The sequence below is a fragment of the Lissotriton helveticus genome, chromosome 5_1, assembly GCF_964261635.1.
Source record: "Lissotriton helveticus chromosome 5_1, aLisHel1.1, whole genome shotgun sequence".
Classification (NCBI taxonomy): domain Eukaryota; kingdom Metazoa; phylum Chordata; class Amphibia; order Caudata; family Salamandridae; genus Lissotriton; species Lissotriton helveticus.
In genome coordinates, this window is record NC_136065.1 from 1,992,767,174 (window position 1) to 1,992,786,665 (window position 19,492).

Sequence of the window (19,492 nt, forward strand, 5' to 3'; positions counted from 1 at the left end):
GAGCAAATTCACTGAAAAAACTATAGGTTATAGACCATATATAGTTAAATATCTCAAGTCCATCTCTGCACTCGATGGAGATACAGGTCGTCGATCAAAAAATGTGCTGGCCAGGGCTTTTGTCAATCCCTCTGCAAATTGCACAGGGTGCTCTTGTTTGACATGCCGCACCATGGTATGTATGGAAAAGGAATATTTTTTTTGTTGGATTTCCTCTTGAGAGAAACAAGTCACATATCGTGCAGGTTACTTTTGGTGCATTTACTTTCTTTTGATCTTCAGGATAAGTGAAAAATTGCCAGATGAAAGATTCTTTTTTTCTTCTTAAAGGTAGTCGATCATTTTGTTCAGATTCGGAAGATGAATGAGATACGGTAGCCATTTCACCAAAGTCTTCCGAAAAATGTAGGACGTTGTTCTCTCTTGAGAGTAGAAAAGATAGTGAGAGAAGTGGGTGGAGTGCTGCGTGTAAATTCCAGAATAGAAACTAGTAAGAACCAATTGGAAGTGTTGTTTTCATGTTGCAGCAGGCTGCCATGTAAATAGTTATTTAATAAAACGTTTTACCCTGTTACTTTGCTGGTGTGTTGTATTTATTTATAATATTTGTATAGGGTTTGTCGTTATTTTGGGCGGGGTGGGCGGCGGAGCCGAGCTATCTTGCAGCCATCATGGCGTCGAGCTCGGTTTCTCTCACTAGTTTCATATTTCTCATGAGGGGTTGTTCCTAATGTTTCTATTTTAGCGAGGTGAAAAAGAGATCCTATCAGTGGCCTACTGATTTTGCTCGATTCCTTTTGTTTTTTCTAACGATTTTTAAGTTCAAGTTTGCTAGCACGATACAGTGGCTAGTCCGCATTTTATATATGTCTTTTTTATTAGGGGTCTCCTCCGGTGGAGTCGGACGATCTACCTCTAATAACCGGTAAGTGTTCCTCTGAAGGAATGCGTCTTGAAAGTGGCTGACTGTAATGTATGATATTTCACTCAGTGACTTTCAGGCCCATGCTGTTTCAAAACTGTGCATGTGCTTGAAGCAGGCGTAGGTATTGACGTAGCATTGTGAATATAGTGCATTGGTGAGCCTTGCTGGAGCTGCATCACAGTTGCGATGCAACTCTAGCAATGTATTAGTTTTTGATCACAGATGTGTTACGCATGTATGGTGTTTTTGTACCATGGTGCGCCACATTTCAAATGTGGCACACCATGGGTAATGGAGCACTACCATACTGTGGTGCATATTAACTGGTGCATATCTGGGTATGAAGTAGTTAACATGAATCTGCCCCATAGGTTACAAATCCGCGTTTAGTAGACTGTTTGGCCTTTGTAGTTTTATGTTTTTTCTGTTATTCTATGTAGGTATGTAATATTGCAAGATTTTTGTCACGAAAAAGAAGCCACGAGTATTGGGTTTGTGAAAGATTGCAAGATTTTTAAAATTAAAAAGGAAAAATCATGGCATTGTTTAATATAGTATTGTAAATACTTATCTTTAACAATGATGACAGAGTAAAAAAAGGTTAACCTGATGTTCGAAAGTTATTCACAGGCTTCTTTAGAGGAAGTATTCTATATGATTGTAGCGTGGGTGTTTCACTTTTTTTTTATAGGTAATAGAATGCATTCTGCAAGCATGTAGTACTCCTGCTACAGCATAAATATTCTTCAGTGCTTATTTTCATTTCGTAAGTGGTATTGAGACCGACACAGAACTTCAATGGATCGGAGGGGCTGTTCCTGTGCATCTGGAGGACTGCCAAGCCGTTGCAGCAGTGGGAGTGAGGCCTCTCACGACAGAGAACTTCAATGGATCGGAGGGGCTGTTCCTGTGCATCTGGAGGACTGCCAAGCCGTTGCAGCAGTGGGAGTGAGGCCTCTTACAGGGGCGTAGCGCAGCTCCTTTTGATGTTCACAATTGCAGATAACAGGGTAGAGATGCGAGAGAAGAGGGTGGAGTGCTTCGTGTAAATTGCAGAATAGAAACTACTAAGAACCAATTGGAAGTGTTGTTGTGAAGTCACATGACTTCACATGCGCGTCTCAGGACGTGTACGCGGTGATAGTATCTGGAAGTAGCGGTCTAATTCAGCGAAGTTTCAAAACGTGAAAAGGAGTAAATCCAAACATATCCGGATTTAATATATCTTCTGAGCTGGATTCAAGCATACAATTGTTAAAGTATAAAACCTTTTATATATTTTTTTAAAATACCAAGGTGTGTACATTCGGTCACACACGAAAGTTTAAAAAGACATTCGGCTCCATTTAATGAAAATTTTCATAATATTAAAAAAGAAGCCTAGGTTTAGTCTCTTTGACGTATTATAAGTTCTTTGATGGGTCTATGAAGAAATTCAATAAGTTCAGATTGCAAAGTTTTCACGAAATATATAGGCGGGTGCGCGCAGTCGGTCGCGCACGAAAGCCTGGAAATGCGCTATCCATTTTATTGAGAACTGTTGCCGAGAGTGCGCACACCGAGTCGTGCACGAAAGTTTAGAAAGGCTATTTTTATTTACAGGCAAATTTTAATGCGTTGAAAAAAAGGCAAGGTACAGACTTTCTAATTCTGTATCGCTTTACAAGGAGTCTCTATGCAACTTGAACAGTGAAGAAAACGGCTTGTTTCTGAAAAAAATATTGCCAGACCTTTATTGACGAAAGTATAGGTTGTATACACGAGATATTTCTGAATTAGCATTTTAAAAACCTATGAAATTCACTGAAAAAAACATAGGTTTTACACACGTTATAGTTAGGAAGTAGCATTTACAAAACCATAGGTTTGACACCAGTTATAGTTAGCTGGAAATTTTACGGATATAAAACCAATGAAATTCCACGTTATAGTTAGTTGGACTCACTATAACTTGCGCGTGTAATGCACTGCTGATGACGTCACATATTACATCACTCATGACATCACTCATGACACCATCCTTGTGACACAGTGACAGACCTCCTTTCACTGTAATCTAACCCTTGAAACGCATATTCAAAAATAGAAACTAAAATGTTCAAAAAAATGGAGATACCCATACCAGTTACAACAACCAATTCAATAATTCCACCATGTATATACACATGCACTAATTCACCAACAGTTCTATATAGTCACTCATACATATATTCACTAATCATATGTAGTGATACACCTACACATCCTGTTACACACCGACAGTCATCCAAAAGTTATTCACACACATACAAATAAACTATTGAACATACATTTATTTGCATAAACAAATATACACACACTACCACTTTACTTCTAAGGAAACTTACACATACTTACTCTCTTAAAAAATCACTTCTAGAAACACATACTAAATTAAACAGGAACTTTTACAATCCCTCACTCTCACATATAGTCACTAATATACATCAATATTCACATATACTACATTAAAACATATGTAGTTACTGATAAAGACACTAATAAGACAGTCATTCACTCACTAACACAGACATATGCACACGAATCCACCCATACAGTCCTGCACATATGCTGTCTTCAAAACACATACAAACAGAGACTCAGTCATTCTTGCATCTATGTACTAAGTAATACTCCCACCAAAGCATGCAAACACTCATACTGATACTAAGAAAAACATCTAATCGCCTATATACATACACATGTACCTACTCATCAACCCATGCAGCCACTTATACACAAAGTGAAACACTAATACATATATTTAAATATTTAAGCATTACTCACTAATATATGTATTCACTAAGATATTCAATAATATATACATATATAACACATTTATTTTTCAGAAAGACACACATTCACTGGATGGTGTCATCAGTGATGTCATGAGTGATGTAATATGTGACGTCACCAGCAGTGCATTACACACGCAAGTTATAGTGAGTCCAACTAACTATAACGTGGAATTTCATTGGTTTTATATCAGTAAAATTTCCAGCTAACTATAACTGGTGTCAAACCTATGGTTTTTTCAGTGTATATATATATATATATATATATATATATATATATATATATATATATATATTTTTTTTTTTTTTTATTACATTTTTTTATTTTCACTGAGTAAAAAACAAAGGTTAAAGGGAAGTTATTGTTTGGGGAAAATGTCAGCTGAAATACCATTTTAAACTTTTTTTATAAACCCATTGAAATTCACAAATTATAGTTTACTGAACTAACTATAACTTGCGCCCCCACCATGCACTGCTTATGAACTCACAGATTACATCACTCATGACATGTTCAATAACTGATGTCATCTCAAATGACAACACTGATGTCATCTCAATTGACCACTGGTGACATCACTGTTGGCATCATCAAATGAGTATGACAGTGTGCAACACGCTTCCGACAATGAAAGGTATTTGGTGATCTATATCTAAATGAAAATTCGCGATAGCTTCTGTGCAGCTAATGAGTATATGCATTTGGAACATGCTTGGTCTCCTTGTAGGACTTGAGTGTGCGCAGGGAGTGGGTTCTTCGAGAAGAGTTGTCCGTAGGACAAAGACAGTGCATAGTAGGGACTTCACCACCTAACAGTGTTTGAGAGTCTTTAGGTAGTTGGTTCTCCGTGAAACGTTGTGTAGAATGTGACGGCTTTGTGTAGTAGAAGCAACTGGTAGGGCGAGGGTGTCTTGAAGGAGTGGCCCAACCGTGAAGAGCTAACATGGTAAAGGCTTTGTTGTTAGTCAGGGCTTGGCTACCTAATGCAGCTTGGATGTCTAGAGGGATGATGGGACCTCTCCGAGAAGAGCTGTGCTCAGGGCGAAGGCTCTCTGTAGTGGGGGTCTAGTCACCTAATGTTGCTTAGGTGTCTAGAGTGAGTGAGCTCTCCATGAACACCTGTTCACAAAGCAAAAAATGTGCATAGTAGATGCTTTGCCACCTGCTGGAGCTAGCATATCTGGAGGTAAGAGCCTCTCCGTGAAAACGGTGCACATGACTAAGCAGTGTATAGTGGGGCTTGACAACCAAATGGGGCCAGTGTGTCTAGAGGGAGTGAGCTACAGTGTATTTATTTTATATAAGCACATAGGGTTTACATGATTTTGCATCATTTAGTACTTTATTGCACATTTCAAAAATTGTACAGCTTTGTAGAGTAGAAGACTGAATAAGAAGATTCGTGATTGAGGTCATCAGTGATGTAATCAATGATATTATAGAGTAGAAGACTGAATAAGAAGATTAGTGATTGAGGTCATCAGTGATGTAATCAATGATATTATTTGAGATATCACTAGTGATGTCTTCAACATGTCGAGAGTGATATAATACATGATTTTATAAGCAGTGCATGGCGGGGGTACAAGTTGCATATAACTGCTGAATTTCAATGGTTTTTAGAGTTTAAAATTGTATTTTTTTAACTGACATTTTCACCAAACGTAAAATCCCTTTAACCTTTGTTTTTTTCAATGTAAAAGAGTTTATTACCTGACCCAACTATAAATACCACTTTAACCTTAATTTTTTTCCAGTGAATTTCTAACATGAGGAAAGCTCTTATTACCCTACTTAACAAGAACATCACTTAAACCTTTGTTTTTTTTCAGTGACTTTCTTGGTTTCTTTAATGCAAAGTATGGTCTTACTACTATAACCAACTATATCATCACTGGCATCTGGTGGCCAAGCCGTTCACCCAACCCCACAGGGGGGAGAATCCTCCTCACCCGTACACAGTATACATCAATTTGCTGTGCTAAAGTTGCCATCTTTCCAGCTTTCAGGAACATGCAGAACTGATTTAAAAAACAAAATATTTACCATAGTTTTGACATTTTTTCAAAGAGGTAGCCTATTTTCCCAATTTTTGTGCTTTTAACCTACTTTTAGTTTGTGTAGGAAACCAGTGTCAAACCCATGAGTGATCCAGGAAAGTATATATTTCTGAAATGTAGACAATATTCTGAATTCAGCATGGGGTCACATGTGTAGATCCCTCTAGGTTTTCTCAAAGAAACTAACTGTTGAAATACAGTAATAGTGAAAAGGAGTATGAAAAACAATTGTGACAATGTTTTAATCTGTAATTTTGTGTCGCAATGATGGGTTATGCCATTACATCTGCTAGACATTTTTGGTTGTGGAGATATATAGGGTTTGTAAGTTCTCCAAGAAACCGAGGTACCCAGAGAGAACAACGGAGCTACACTGTACAATGGTTTCATTGTGTACTGAGTATAGACCAATTCATATGGTGAAATATGTACAGTGAAAAATAAGTATCCTATATATTTCTGAAATGGGCACAAGATATGGAGTTTAGAAGAAATGGTTATTTGTACATCTCTGAATTTCTGGGTACCCGTACGAGCATATGATTTAGAAGGTATTTTTTAAATTGACTTTGTTTTTACACACCTGCTTACATTTAGAATGTACACATGCAAAGAAATCCAATTGTAATAACAAATAATCTACTATTCTATGCTCCCACGTGTCTTCTGATAAATATGGTACAACACTTTTGTGGGTAGGACTAGTGCCTGCGACAGGAAACAGCCCAAAACGCAACATGGATACATCATATTTTTCTACTCAAATCTGACCAGTGTTTTACAAGTTGGGTAGTTGTGGATTTTGGATCCTATCTCAGCCGGAACCTAGGAAAACCTAGCAAACCTGTATTTGTTTTAAACTAGACACCTAGCAGAATCCAGGATGGGGTGACTCTCGCCAGGATATTTTACCCAGAATCCAGTGCAAACCTCAAACGTGAACAAAAAAAAAAAAAAAAAAAGAATGTCCTCACATTCCTGTGATGGAAAGTTCTAGAATCTGCAGGGAGCCACAAACTTCCTTCCTTCCAGCATTACCCCAAGTCTGCCGATAAAAATGGTACCTCACTTGTGTGGGTAGGGCTAGTGCCCCCATCAGGAAATGGTCCAAAATGCAACATAGATACATCACCTTTTTCCATTCACAACTGACCAGTTTTTTGCAAAGTGGGTAGCTGTAGATTTTGGACCCTAGCTCAGCCGGCAAACAGGATCACCTAGCAAAGCTGTAAATTTTTTTAAACTAGTACACAGGGGAATCCAGGATGGGGTGACTTGTGTGGCTCTCACCAGTTTTTTTTACCCATAATCCCTTGCAAACTTTGACTAAATTTGTTTTTTTAAATCTTCATATTTCTGTGATGGAAAGTTCTGGAATCTGCAGGGAGCCACAACCTTCCCTGCACCTAGCATTCCCCTAAGTCTTCCAATTAAAATAGTACCTCACTTGTGTCGTAAGGCCTGCTCGCGACAGAAAAAGGCCCAAAACACAACATGCATACATCACATTTTTTCCACTAAAAACGGGCCCGTTTTTTGCAACGTGGGTAGCTGTGGATTTTGGGCCCTAGTTTAGCTGGCACCTAGGGAAACAGAGCAAACCTGTACATTTTCTTTTAATATAGACACTAGGGGAATACAGGATGGGCTGACTTGGGCGCCTTTCATCAGGTTGCTTTACCCAGAATCCCTTTGCTGCAGGGATTCTGTACATATACAGAACTTTACACAGGAAAACAGGACCTCAGTGAATAGGGGTGTACCATCCTACCACATTAGTACCCAAAATCCCAAAGCGACTAGCTATAGTGTCTCATTTGTTCTCAGACTACAGCGAAGCTACAAATGATTAGACAACCCTGAACACGTCACTCTCTCTTGGGAATCGCGGGAGCCAGACAACTCTTTCGCACTCTCACTCATACTCGTCCACAATGTGAGTAGTCAGAGATGCTGTATAGTTTAAAATGTTTATTTTAACTAACACGCTCTATGGTACAGTACACGTGCCATTACTAGCAGCAAAATGCATAAACACAATATAGTCAGCATTGTCACAAATCCATAGAATACAAACAGAGATATCATTTTATAAAGACCATGGAAAAGAACCAAAAGACCTAACCACCCTCCCTATTTTAAGAAATAGTTTATTATAGCAAAAAAAAGACCTCTGGGCTTTGTCAGCAGACCGCATACCTCAAGGCCTAGATGAAATGTTCACATCTCAGGACAAGCACAGCTCTTCTCTCTGGAAAGGTGCCTCTCAAAGTGTGTCAAAACATGTTTAGCTTGCAATATTAAAGCACACTATTTCCAGTAGTGCTGCTGTGGGTAGTATGTTATGTCTAAGTGCGAGGGACTGCGCAGAACAGAACAATAAGGGCCATTGTTGATCGACCATGTACATTGTGTGCAGACTAAACCTCAGAGCACAGCAGAGAATGCGAAAAGCAGACAGTTCTCATGTGAAAGGGGCACAAACAGAGTCTTGCAGAATATATGCTTGCAGTGTTGTGCGCAAAAGCAGTCTCATAGCAACGAAGCTAATGCTAACTTAGCAAATGTGGACAATGGACCCATAAGCCATACTACATCTTAAAAACCTCAAACTTGGTCCAAAAACAAAACAAGCATTTACAATGCAACGGTTTCGCCTTTGCAAAAGTTAGAGCTATTGGCATTGTAAATGAATTTGTTTTATTTATGTGTTGGTTTTGAAAACAGATAAATAAATGGCATTGTCATTTACATTGCCAATAGCTTAATCTCTCGCAAATGTGAGACCTATTGTACCCTACTGGACGAGCTCAGCAGACAGCAATTACTTGCAGACGAGTTCTATAACACAACAGTGACACTGCTAAATCCAGCGCTTCACAATAGAAACAGAAATGATACATGAGAAGATTACGAGTGAACAAATTACAAAAGCAGACGTTACAAAATACACGAGGTAGCAAAAGGTACATGACTGGAGGAATATACGAACTCGAAAGTTTCAAACAGGCATCCCGGAGCGGCCATGTCCGCTGGTTGAAGACGGTGGAAGGGAGACACAGGAGAGGGGCATTCCTTAACGGTACAACTGTGAGAGCAGAGGAAGAAGCAAACACATGAGTCGGAGTCTCAGCGACTAAGCGAGCCAAGCCAGCGCGTATCAGATAAAGCGGAGAGAGAGCACAGCGGGCATGGCCAGCACCAGGTTATCATCCACGTCCTGTGGCCTCATGGAGCAACATCCTCCCTGCCGGCACTCACCTTCGGCGGGAGCAATTGGTCGCACTCCGTGCAGCGCCACTTGTTCCCCCTGTAGTACAACCAGCCCATCAGTAGCTTACTTTGAAGTCGAGGCTCTTCATGCGCCATATACCAAGTTAAAGAACCACACATCATCTCGCTGGGCCATTACAGAGCCATTAAACCGCCCTAGTGCCAATTTCATAAACTCGCGCCACAGAACGTCCGACCTCCCAACCAGAGTAGGCCATCCAGTCCAGGTTTTTCTTTGCAATCAGGAAGGAATTGAAGTCATCGTTATTATAAGGGGATAAGTAGAACTAAAAAAGCCCGAAATGCAATTAAAAACCCCTGTACTGGAGCAGCTGCCCACGCTGCCTAACAGTTATTACAATACCTGTCTGTGTCGGTCAGGACAGTCAAAGAATTGACTATTGCTGACCCTATTCTTAAAGTCAGCGTGGGACCCTTGCTTTGCCTGTTCTGGAAGTATCACATTCACAGCTGAGTCTTGCTGTTCTTGAACTCACAGATCGAGGTTTTGGTTGTTCAGTACTCTGACAAAGTGGTTTCGACCTATGCCGAATCTCACTATCAGAAAAAATGCCTGGAGACAGCTCCATAGTTGTGCTTGCTCCGTACCAGCCCCTCCCCCATCTTACCTCTCTGGGCACCAGCTGCTGCTCCTCGCCGGGCACCATGTCCACTGCAGGTAGGGTGGCCCACCTGTCCAGAATTTCCTTGTGCGTTATATGAAACTGAAATCTGTTGTGCGTTTTCACTCCTTTAAGTGACTGACGTCTTCTGTCCCGTAATTGCGGCTAGCAGGGCCAGAGATGAGGGCACCCTCGCAGGTGCTCAAAACCAATCACGAAGACGGACACATATTCTATGCACAGCGAGTAAACCCGATGACGTAGAATTGGTTAAAGAGACGCTTCATAGCATAGGCTAGGGACGTTATTTCCACTCATTGGCTGTTATGTATCAGAACTTGTAAGGAACTTATGGGTTGGGTGGAAAAATGCTTGCCGGTTGTTCATTGGCTATGGTTCTCCGGACGCTACACGTGCACCGGTCTTTCCACCAGCAGAGCATTTGTCTTTTAATCGTATCCAGGTTTTTAAGCCTCTGGATGAACTTGCACCATTGGCTGCTGTAGTTCCTGGAACCGGATGAACGAAATCTAGGACTAACCGCATAGTTTTCGCCCCGTAGTAAGTTACTTGACGGTATGAGACGCTGACAGCCACGCAGGAGCAATGCGTCACAAGTGTGTCACCTGCACCCTGAGTCACTGCCTCCCAAGCGCAGCTGATCGTGGTCCCGCCTCCTTATTCCACCAATGCAAAAGTCTGACTTGTGTACCCAGTCTTTTATGCCACCTAGTTTTCAGGTATGCGTTAAGCCTCTGGGTGTGACGTACAGGGCTGCCCTCGTTGCGCACCACAGCACACACCCCTACAGATTTCGTTTGGAAAGTGTATTTTAACGGTATGGGTTTTTAACTCCCTTCTGTTTAGGGCGGCCAATTGTTCGGGTGTTAACAGAGCACGAAAGCAGTCAGGTCCCGGGCCGTGCTGTGATTGGCTGACGTCACGGGGGTGTCCCGGGCCGGCAGCCAATCACAGCGCGGCCCGGGAAATGACGTCACGGGGGTGTCCCGGGCCGACAGCCAATCGCAGCGCGGCCCGGGACAAAGGGGCAGGGCTTAAAAAAAAGCCCGAGAAACGCCCCCGAATCGCGTTTTCCCCGAGAAAGCGCGATTGACAGCTCTGTCTCCCAATGGCTAGCCTCCATTTATGGAGCTAGCCAATGAGAGACAGAGGCGGTGCCGACATCCATACTGTAGACAAAAGTTTTCGATCTGGGAGGGGCACTTCGTGCCCTCACCAGGTCGAAACCTAAAAACACATTTTCCTCACATTCCTGTGATGGAAAGTTCTGGAATCTGCGAGGAGCAACAAACCTCCTTCGGCCGCATACCCTAAACCCGCATTAGAAAACGGCCTACAATGCAACATGGATAACTCACATTTTTACATTCAAACTGGCATTTTTTTGTTTTTTTTGCAAAGTGGGTAGCTGTGGATTTTGGGACCTAATGCAGGCGGCACCCAGCAAAACCTAGAAATCCAAAAAGTTTTTGAAAACTAGACAACTAGGGGAGTCCAAGGTGATGTGCTTTGTGTGGATACCATGAGGTGTTTTTACCCACAATGCCATTCAAACCTCAAACCTTGACTGAAATCACACATTTACCTTACATTTCTGTGATGAAAACATTTGGGATCCGCAGGAATCCACAACATTCCTACCACCCAGTACTGCCCAGCACCCAGCACTGCCGATAAAAATGCTGCAGCCCTTGTGTGGGTGTGCCTAATGCCTGCGACAGGAAAAGTTCAAACCAAGGACAATGGGAGCCCTTGCGTGCGGTCTACAATGAGAATCAGTGCTTCGGGGGTAAGGGGTGCTTAGATATGCCCCAGGAGCACTAATTCAGTGAAAGTAAAACAAGCCAATCAGCTTGTTTTACTTTCACTGCAAAGACATCAGCACACCCACATTGCTTGAGAAGCTCTTCCCAAGCAGTTTGATAAAAAATGAAAATAAAGGACTCCCTGTGATGCAGAGTACCAGAGGGGACTTTAAGTACCTCCTCAGTGTCGGCCAATGGCTGACATCCGCACTAGGGAGGCAGTGTATCCATTGCCGCCAGTCGCACCTAAAAAGTTAAATAATGCAGGTCTTCTGGCTTTCTTCAGGGGTCACCACATCATTATGCAAAAAAATGTATTAGCTTTGCCTAATATACTAGGAAAGTTCATTGGCTTAGTGAAGGGGATCACCACATCAATGTACAAGGCAGGCCAATAGCAACTTCCTCTTATCTTTCTCAGGCCACATAAATCAGCCATAACACCATCCACATCCCTGCAATCCTTAGCTGAAATGGGAAAGCTCCAGCTCCAGAAATACTTAGAAACACTATCAACTTTTCCTAGGGTCATGTTGTAAACACTCTAGAAATCATAGGTTTACTTCAAAAATGATTTCTGAGAGGTTGCACCTCTCCCTGCAGCCCCCTACAACACTTGTTTAACATATTGGTGTTGCCCCAGCCAAGATTGGGGCACTACAAAGCAGGACCAATATGCAAATTGACACACACAGGGTTTTATGGGGCGCTCCTGGCCTGGAGAAATTATGTAATAACAGATGTCATTGAACATGTCATAGAGTGATGTAATATGTGACGTCATGAACAGTGCATGGTGGGGGGCACAAGTTATAGTTAGCTCAGGGAAATATAACTAGTGAATTTCAGTGGTTTTATTTGTTTTAAAGTATCAGCTTATACATTATTGCATGGGGGAAGCGCACACCACTGTTCTTCCCAAGGACAAGGCAAGGAAGAGGAGGACCCAGAGACCAGTGCTTCCCAGCCTAGTCACAAAAACAGAACACAGGCCAGGTGCAATGAAGGAGTGGAAGCAGAGGGCTTAGATATCAGTGCAGCAGATGCAGTAGCACCGAGCCTGAGGGTACAGGGGTACCCAGTTACTGTCATCAGGGGCACATGCTCCGGTCCTTTGAATTTATTTACTTACATAATGCATTGTGGGAGATGTACTCCAGGTTCTCTTCAAGTGAAACAATTGAGTATACTTTACAGACGACAGTGGTAGTGCTGTAGAAGGAAAATCTGGTAAGGAAAATAGTGTACTCCAATGACTTGGGGATATCTGGTAACCTTAACCAGGGTTCTGGGGCAAACCTTCCAAGTTTTCTATGTCCATGTGTGCCCTGCTGCATTGGTCCATGTTTTTTTCTTTGTCTTCTAGGACCTGTAGTATTGTTTATACCATTCTTTTTTAGAAATCTTTTTATTGAGATTTTGTAAAGTATACATCAGTAAATCTGTAAAACAAAACAGACCAGTACACTACCGCAATCATCATCCAAATGACAGAAATTATATATGAAATTACACTTTGCATCAGTACATATGTTTCCATAGGATGTCAGGCGGGCATATTTCAATTACCTTGCTACAGCATAGGATTTGCATTTAAATAGTTCGTTAGATATTTCTAATAGTCTTTTGGTCTTGATCGGGTGGGCAATTCTTCTTCATATGTTCTCGGCGTATTCTGGCAGTATGACATATCTTTAAGCCACTGCTTAGCACTGGGCGTCAGCCTACTGTCCAAGCACATTGATTCACGTCGCTTGGCTAGCAACAGCACTACAACACAAACCTTCGCTTCATGGCTCGTACGTTGCTCAAGAGTCCCAGTAGACATACTCTCATGGTGCAAATAATGTCTGTCCCTACCATTTCTGACAACATTAAGGTGACTTGTTCCCAGTATGAGCGTATCTTCAATCAGCCCCAGGCTAAGTGAGTAAAATCAGCCTGCTCAAAACCACACCTCGTGCATCTCGCGTCCGTTCTTAACCTATATTTACACAATTTCACAGGTGTGTGATATGCCTGATGCTGATATTTAAAATGCACTAGCCTTAGATTGCCATCGGGTGTTAGCATTTTAATTAGGGTGCACGTGATCTGCCAGTCTGCTTCTGCACCAATGTATTTCCGGATATCAAACTCATCGCCTCTGATTGCGGTAATGTCGGGTCGCCGCGCACTTTGACTGTTCTGTTTCCTGTAAAGAGCCCCATTTTCACAAGTACAGTCTTACAAACCCATGTGTGCCCATGTCATACTGATCTCGGCTCAACCAGCCGCCATCTACTTTGCGTCCCTTGGCCTTCTCTGTCTGTTCCAGATAGCGCAGTTCAATGCCCAACAGTTAGGGTTCGTTTAGAGTGCAGACATTGATCTGATCAAAGGTCACATTACGGTTGTTGTACCTGCCGACTTAGTTGATACAGGAGGTCTTGCGCTGGTGATTGCTCCGTTTGAGTCGCGCGCTTGATCAGCCAGTCGCTGCTCCTTTCGTTGATGTTCAATCTTCTTTATGAAGTCTTGGGCCGCTTTTGGCGTGGGGAGGATCGTTGGCTTGCCCTCCCAGGTGACCTTCAATCGCGCTGGGTATAGCATTGCATAATCGATCTGCATTCCTCAGAGTTTCACCTTGACGTTTCCAGATTCTTTACGTGCTTGCTGCACTGCCATAGTGTAGTCAGGGTAAAACTCCAGCTGGTTACCTTGGTAGTTTACTTGTTTTTTCTCCCTTGCCAGTCTCAATATGCTGTCGCGATCTCAATAGTTAAAAACTCGGGCCACTATTGGTCTCGGTGGTGCGCTCGGTGGTAGGCGGGGGGCCAGTGATCTGTGGGCCCGTTCGATTATAAACAGTCAAGATAGTTGATCTTCGCCAAATACTTCCCGGCAGAGGTTCTCTACATATGTCTCCATATGGCCTGTGTTAGTTGATTCAGGTACGCCTGCTATTCGGACATTGTTGCGACGCGATCCTGCCTCCAAATCATCTGCTTTGTTCCTCATCACGTCCAGCACTTTTTCCATCCCGTTACATTTGGACGTGCTAGCATGCGCTTTGTCTTCGACTGCCGATAGCCGGGTCTCAGCTTCATCCAGCCTCTCACCTTGGCGGTCTAATTTTGCCGCCATGTTGTCCACGCGGCATGTAAGATGATCAAGTTTGCCGTTTATATCCTGTAGGCTGGTTTGGATTGCCTTCAGAATGGATTACATGCCAGTGGCTGAAGCATTCTCTGCCTCAGTTTCAGTTTCTGAATTGGCCGTGGGTGTGAGAAGTTGGCCTGATATATAGTGCTCACTATTCTAGTGATCACTTTGTATCATACCAAACAACCCTTATTGATGATTGGTTGTAAGTCAACCTTTCAGACCAGCTATCCTAGTAGCATGGACACGATCAGTCTTCAGGCTAAACTCTAGAGGGCGTGTTAATCCAGCTGTTTTACCATCACATATACCCCTTGAACACCAAGTGAAAGGACACCACACAAGTTGTTATAAAAATATAGGATATTTATTAATAACAGTTCTACCCTGAACTCTTTATGAGTCAGGGAGCTAAGCACAATACAAAACTCTTACGAAAATACTTCAAGTTGCACAATTTACACAAATGCCCCAGGGGCACGAAAAACCATATACTACAAAAGTGGAATGCGAAATACTAGCAGGTAAGTAACAAGATCCAGAGGCTTCAGGATCGCTAGAACTACACTACTGAACCTTAAGATTACGAGCAGGAGGCCTAGGGAGATCAGGTGCAGAGTGTGCACTCTCACGCGGGATGCGGGACAAAGTCTATGGATGCTAGATTTTGTAAAGTTAGTGTTATCGGACGAATCCGACCAGTTAGGCTGAAAACGAAAAAGGATCTGGACACTTAGATAGTGAACCTACGTGGGAGCACCGAAATGCTCGAGTTACCTAGCCCAGGGGCTGCGGCTGCATAGGGTTCAAAAGACGTCGGGAATCCTCGTTACAGTCTATGGAGCCTGAAAGAAGAAGTTGCTGGCAGGCGACCAGTGATGAAGTTCGATGGGATCCAAGCCTGGATCGGAGTTGAAGATGACCTGAAAGCAGAGGGGACTCAGTTCTTAATCACTAGCCAGTGATCAGATGGGCACCAGGATGGCACCGGATGAGGGCACCTCGACCAGGTGAGTGGGCGACGCTTGGCTCTGCAGTCTCTCGGACCAGGAGGCGTTGTCGGCGACCAGGATGGAGGGGCGAGCTGTCCCACGAGGGTGTCTGCTGTCGGCGCTGCTGAAACCAGGATTGGAGCAACAAGCCTTGGCAAAGGCAAGCCCACGCAGTGGACTCAAGATGGCGTCTGGAGTGGACCAGGAGGGTCCAGGGTGCTCCTCTGTTGGAGGGGAGCTAGGGCCAGTCTGGAGCAACCAGACCAGCGGTGAAATCGTCGTGGTACGTCGTCAAGAGGGTCACTAGCCAACGGGCAAGTGACCGGACAACGTGGCAAGCAGCAAAGAAGCAGAAGGGCCCCACGCAGATCTCGTGGATGCTGGGAGGCTGGACTTCGGTGCTGGAGCTGCTTAGGGTTAGGGCTTCTCAAACCCCAATGCACTTACTCGAGGGTCTCTCGGGGGTCGTGCTGGAGAAGCATCGTGCAGGTCTTGAAGATGGCCGGTCCCACGGGTCTCGTCGCACCCACGAATCTCAGCTGTGCTGGATGATGTAGGTAGAGGTCAGAGATGGCAGGGAATCCGGGTCTCGTCGAGCTGGGCAGTCTGGATCCAGAGGATGGACTTACAGCAAACCGCAAGAGCTTTGATGGTGCCTGCTGGTGCAGGGTGGCTACTCCTTAGCCACAAGGGAGAGTCTTCAGAAGAGTCAAGAGTTCCTTTCGTGGAAAGTAGTTTCAAGATTCAAAATGATCTAATTTGGGAAGGGTGCCTGCTCCTATCTTTATACTAAGAAAAGGGGCTGGCACGCGACTAAGTCCTGCCCTATGGGTGGGACTAGGAGGGGGTGGTTACACCCCTCTCCTTTGTCCGGTCTCTCCCCAGCTCAGGGGCTGGTGTGCCCCAGGAACTGGTTTGAGCCGGCCTATGCACAGTGAGCACCGGGGTGCCACTTGCAGTCACCTTCCTTTCAGCCCTGCCTACCTGGAATACACAAAATCCTGTCTGGGATGGTGCTGGCACCGCCCCTGACAGGAAACCCTTTGTCCATGCCTCTGTTGCTGGAAGGACTCCCAGCAGCAGGAGGGCAGACTTGTGTCTCGGTGGCAGGATCCATTTTGTGGAGCTGAGGCTATGTCTGACTTTAACCGGGGTTCACAGTTACATACATGTCGTGTCCCTCTAGAAGGGTGGAATGCTAACCCCTTCGCCAGAATTGGTGAGGGGTTAGTAGTCCAATTCGTATGACACCTTACTCGACATGTTTTGATAATGCTATACCAAAGTTAGCATTTAACCGCGAGGATTATAATGCACTTAAGAGTATATGGTATAGCGTTATCATGGAACAGCTATTTGGACTTGGTTCCGCAAGCTGCAGACGGGCTCAGCTCATGCCAGAGCACCATCTCACATAATTCCAAGCACTCTGCCCTCAGGATTAATAAGGCCTGCCATAGGAGTGACTGATAGGAATATGTGTCCATTTTAGGGTTAGATATAGGAATACTATATCTAAAGCAAAGGGTGATTACACCACCTTGTCCCAGCTGTCGTGCAGCCAGTTGTCAGATATGGATGGCCAGCCAGGGGTGGCATAATACATGCTTCAGCCCCTGGTAGGCCCTGGGTACACCTATGCCCTGGATACCTAAGGTATACTATACAGGGACTGATAAGGTGACTCAGTATTCAATTAGATATGTACCTAGGGTACATGGAGTCCATTTTAACAGAGACAGCAGGAAGCCTGGGGTCCTGGATAGCAAGATCCCAGGCCAACTAAGTCAGAAACCAGCAAAACAATAGGCAAAAAGTTGGGGGCAACCATAGTCAGGTATCCACCTTCCTACAGTGGGGCCTCTGACTGACCTTCGTGGTTCAAAGTTCAGCTGCGGCTGCTGCTTGTCCCGTTTTCCTATTTTGGCGCAACTGTGATGTCCTCACAAAGGATTTGCTGTGCATAGATCCTGTGGCACCTGCAATGAATCCCGTTTTAAGGTGCGCCTTCCTTGAACTCTTATTTTTTAGATAAAATTGCAACAATCAGAGCTAACATCCTCCCCCCTCTTCCTCCTTCCTCAACCCTCCCTGCTCCCCTATAGAGGCTTGTCTCGACTCATTCCCTCTTCTAACAGAAGAATCCTTTCTCTCCCTTCTCCCTCTAGTTAAATCTAAGTCCCCACTTGACCCATGCCCTGCCCATATCCTGTGTCACATTTTCACGAACTGTCCGCTACCCCTGCTCACTTTTCTCAACTGCTCCCTGTCCCAGGGTGTGGTTACCCATGCTCTCAAATCCGCTATAATCCTCCCCATTCTAAAAGAACCTGGTACAGACCTTTCTGTCCCCGCCAACTACCGCCCGATCTCTTTGCTCCCTTTCCTAGGGAAAGTCCTGGAGCGACATGTCACCAAAGTACTCACCACCTACGTGGAAGCAAACCGAGTCCTGGCTCCCCACCAAGCCGGCTTTCGCCCGGCTCATTCCACCGAGTCGGTTGTGCTTTCAGTACTCGACAACCTTAGAGAGGGAATGGACACTAACATCCCCCAGGCCTTGGTACTACTCGATCTCTCCGCCACCTTTGACACGGTGGACCATTCCATCTTACTCTCCCGTTTCGGGGCGGCAGGGATCGGCGGCACTGCCTTGGTCTGGCTGTCCTCCTTTCTAAGCGATTGCACCCAAGCAGTCCGCCTGGGCGATTTCTCGGCTGAACCTCGGAAGGTGGTATGTGGGGTCCCCCAAGGCTCCTCTCTCTCCCCTCTACTTTTCAACTTGTACATAGCCCCTCTCATCTTTGCTCTTCAACAAATGGTGGTCTCCGTATATAACTATGCGGATGACCTCCAGCTTATATTTTCTCTTTCTCACTCCCCTGACTCTAAATCTAATTTCCAATCTACAATGCTCTTTATCCGGGACTGGATGAATCACAACCACCTGAAACTAAACCCAGATAAAACAGAGCTGGTTTTGACAGGTGGTTGCTCCAGTCCCTGGTCCCCCCTTTTCTGGCCTACTTCCCTTGGACCTCCCCCACCCCCTCCTCTTCTGTTAAAACCCTCGGCATCAAAATTAATGACCAACTCACTCTGCACTCCCAGGTGAGTTCGGTGGTTTCCTCTTCTTTTCTATCCCTCCGCACTATCCGCAAGGTTTCCTGCTTCTTTTCCTTCACGGCCCTGAAACTTATCGTACTTGCCATGATCGTTTCCTGCTTGGATTATGCCAATGCCCTTTACCACGGCATGCCGGCTTAAAGTGTACGACGACTTCAGCTGGTCCAGAACCAAGCGGCTCGTTAGGTTTACAACCTTACAAAATTCCATCAGGTCACTCCCCTCTTAAAATCCTTGCACTGGCTCCCCATTCGTGAACGTTCCCAATTCAAGGTGGGCTGCCTCACCTTCCAGGCCCAGCTAGGCTCATCTCCCGCTTTTATCTCTTCGGAGATCAAACCCTATGCCCCCCCTCCAGGGAACTTCGCTACTCTTCTCAACATCTATTGACTGTTCCCCGTTTGCGCCGAAATAAATGGGGAGGCTCGAAATTCTCTACCCTTGCCCCCATTTTTTGGAACTCTCTTCCTATCCAACTTAGATGTTCTACCCAATACTTGCTTTTCAGAAAGGCTTTAAAAACCTTTCTATTCTCAAAAGCCTTCCCCCTATAATTTCTTACCAATTCCCCACCCCCCCGTGATTCTCGCTTCTCAAGGACTCAGCTTACTGTAGCGCCATGGAACCGTCTGGTGTACGCGCGCTTTATAAATAATTTAAAACTCAAACTAGGTCTGGCAACCTATGGTAGGCCTTGCTTTGTCCTCCC

General features: G+C 44.3%; 1 protein-coding gene across 3 annotated transcripts in view; it reads right to left on the bottom strand.

Moving 5' to 3' along the window:
- LOC144753936 (E3 ubiquitin-protein ligase TRIM39-like) overlaps positions 1–19,492 on the bottom strand; it is an 872,539-nt gene that overhangs the window by 838,748 nt on the left and 14,299 nt on the right. The window lies entirely within an intron of this gene.